The sequence below is a fragment of the Sinocyclocheilus rhinocerous genome, unplaced genomic scaffold (assembly GCF_001515625.1).
Source record: "Sinocyclocheilus rhinocerous isolate Xijiao unplaced genomic scaffold, SAMN03320098_v1.1 scaffold716, whole genome shotgun sequence".
NCBI lineage: Eukaryota > Metazoa > Chordata > Actinopteri > Cypriniformes > Cyprinidae > Sinocyclocheilus > Sinocyclocheilus rhinocerous.
In genome coordinates, this window is record NW_015647020.1 from 157,461 (window position 1) to 160,603 (window position 3,143).

General features: G+C 44.9%; 1 protein-coding gene and 1 long non-coding RNA gene across 2 annotated transcripts in view; one reads left to right on the top strand and one right to left on the bottom strand.

Moving 5' to 3' along the window:
* The window catches only part of sult1st6 (sulfotransferase family 1, cytosolic sulfotransferase 6), a 50,354-nt gene that overhangs the window by 16,042 nt on the left and 31,169 nt on the right, over positions 1-3,143 (bottom strand). The gene's annotated exons all lie outside the window — the stretch shown is intronic.
* The window catches only part of LOC107708286 (uncharacterized), a 24,625-nt gene that overhangs the window by 7,752 nt on the left and 13,730 nt on the right, over positions 1-3,143 (top strand). The window contains exon 2 of the long non-coding RNA XR_001636346.1: positions 826-831. This is a non-coding gene — a long non-coding RNA (uncharacterized LOC107708286). The remainder of the gene's footprint in view (positions 1-825; positions 832-3,143) is intronic.

Sequence of the window (3,143 nt, forward strand, 5' to 3'; positions counted from 1 at the left end):
CACTATTCGCCACTTACTCTAAATGTAATAAAATCAGAATAATATTGCGTTTTGGTGTTTACATAGTTATTTTTGGTTACTGATGTTTTAATCATGTTACTTGTCTGGCGGTAATGAAGTGTTAATGTCAAGTCCTGGAGTCAATGTGCCGGGGCTCAGCCCCAGACGGCCCGGCCCGGCCCAATTTAAACCCTGGTCTTATGATGCTACAGTGTGCATGAATGGTCACATAACACGCGCTTTCGGTCTTGTAGTATGAATGGACATCTGCATATGATTGGAACTCTACGCAGCTCCCGCGCTACTCTCCATTGGAAATGAATGACTTTCGGTCTGTCATTTGTCGGAGATAGTGGAAAGCCGGCTTGAAACGCAGTGGAAATGCCAGTATGACAAGGATCGTTTTCATTTTAAGACAAAAACGCACCAGTGTAAATGTAGCGTTACAGCTACAGGGGCTGGGACGCATTCACACTAAATCCTCACGTGTGAGCCACATCTCTGAATGTGGCACGTGACGCAGACCTACTGTGCAGACCTATCGGTGTATTACAGTACCACGAGCAGACTGCTCCAAATTCGGTCGGTGCCTACAAAGTATCGAACTCGATACCCAGCCCTAGCGCTACGCTTCTCATCTGGTGTGAGACCGGATTAAGGATGGATTAGCCTCTTGTTTCAAAAGTGGAACTGTCAAAGATGACTTTTAAAAGAAGACACCGTAAGCTAGGCTGGTGCTTTGTTAGGCTGGTAACGACGAGGGTAGGGGGAGAGGGCCTAGGTTCAAGAGTCATGGTTCGCTACTGACTCACATGATATAAACAGCCCCCTGTCGTAGTGCAGTGGTCTATCGTGTACAGAAGACAAAATTCCCGCCACATGACAAGCAGCCCTCTGTCTCTAAGCAGCGGTCTGCCGTGTTCAGACTCAGGGCATGGGTGAAGTACTCGTTGTGTGAAGTACTTTTCAACGGCTTTGCTTACAGCCATTCTGGATCTTCTCTATCAACATGGTGGGATTTTATGAGATCCCCAAAGCGACATCTTTGATGACGCAATGTCGAGAGACCGACTTGACAGGGAACGTCTCCGGGTACCTAACATAACCTCGGTTCCCTGAGAGGAGGGAACGAGACACTGCGTACGCTGCCATGTTACATAGCTCAGAGTCTTTGTCAGCTGCACGCTGCTTCAGTCCAAAGATTCTGAGGCAATGGCGTTCAGCGCCACCTTATTGTGCAGGGAAGCTCGTCACTATTTTATGTGCTTGAATGCCATTGGTGGGCGAATTCTCGCCCGCGAGATTTCATAAGGCTTTAGTAGATTCGAGGAAGGGGGGATAACCCCAAAGCGACATCTTCAGTGACACACTGAGTACTTGGACAAAATTAATCCTATATTAACACGATTAAGACAATACTCTGATTAAGAATCTACAATGTAAACAGAGATTTTTGATTACCTTAATCCAGCTAAAGTTATATTCGAAGTAAACAAATCGAATTAAGACATGTGGAGTATTCCTATTTTAGTTGCATTATTGAAGTGCAGTATAGACATGTACACACCTTAATCACACTATTACCGTCATGTAGGACTTTTGCCGCATTTTGCAACAGGATACTTGAATGTATATAATATAATGAAACACCCAAAACTGTATAGTACCGAAGACAAACTCTATGTTTATACGTGAAATTCTGGAGGGAATGTCGGATGGCATCATGTGGGAATGTAATGACGTGTGCCATTAATCGATTTTTGTACTATAACATGTAAAATGGGAACATGAAAGGAATATTCTAAAAGCAACTCATGTAAACACCTTAATCATAATATTGCCGTAGTCAGAATAAGGTAAATAATTAGATTACTGATGTCCATGAGTGTCTTGTTCCCTCCTCTCAGGGAGGTTACATTAGGTAACTGGAGACATTTTCTGTTTCTGTTGTTTAGAAAAAATATCTTCTATTTTGATTGTTACAGAAATATACCCAGAACACAGATGACGGCAACAGGATGTTTATTGACAACAACATAGGCACAGTAAGCAATGAGGTGAGTAAACTGAGCAATGATACTAATGCGGAGTGGATGAGGATACTAATGGCAATCTTGTCTTACAGGACCAGGAGATCGTGTCAAGGCAGAGAGAGGAATGAGGTTCACACACACGTCAATACTTGCTGGTAGGTGATAGAGGCACAGGGACGATGGAGGACAAGGACAACACGCTGGAGAATCACAGGAGGTAAGAATAGGAATGACACAGGAGAACTAGCCTGGAGTATCCGTAGGAGAAGTAGGAAAGTAAGTAGAGTCCTTAACGCGTAAACGAGACCGGACACTGGAGTGAGGTGATGTGTGTGCTTTAGAAGGCAGTGTCATGAGCGTGCAAGTGAGTGGCAGGTGTGTGTGATTAGAATTCAGGTGAGGGGGAGCGCTGGGATTGGCTGGTGTGTTGACCTGGCTGTTCTGTGACAAGGATTAATTCATTTACTGCTTATTTCATTTAAAAACTTTATGCTGATTGTGCATGTTGTTTGCCGTTAGCTGTAATTAGAATCTACAAAAAAATTTTTTTGCTACCTGTAAATTTGCTCTTAAAGGATTAGTTCACTTCCAGAATAAAAATTTCCTGATAATTTACTCACCCCCATGTCATCCAAGATGTTCATGTCTTTCTTTCTTCAGTCGAAAATAAATTAAAGGGGTCATATGATGCAGCGTGAGCCGAGGCGGCGGGCAAGCGTGAGCTGAGGAGGCGGGCTAGCGTGAGCCGAGGCGGCGGGCTAGCGTGAGCCGAGGCGGCGGGCAAGCGTGAGCCGAGGCGGCGGGCAAGCGTGAGCTGAGCAGCACTAAGTTGATGTATTCCCTCAGCGACCAGCACAGATCAGCTCTAGGCACAGATCGTCCTCTTTTGGAAGACCAAACAAAGTAGTTTCGCTTTCACAACGCAGCACACAGCGTCTTCACGACATGGCGGCAGCAACAATACTACAGCGAGAATAAAAGTTACGCCTTCTTTCTTTGCGTGAACATTTGGGCGGTGTTATGCAAATCTTCCCACATAGTGACGTAGATATGTGGGGGCGTGTTAGAACGAGCCGTTTTAGGTAGGCGTGGTTGACTCTGAACTTTTAT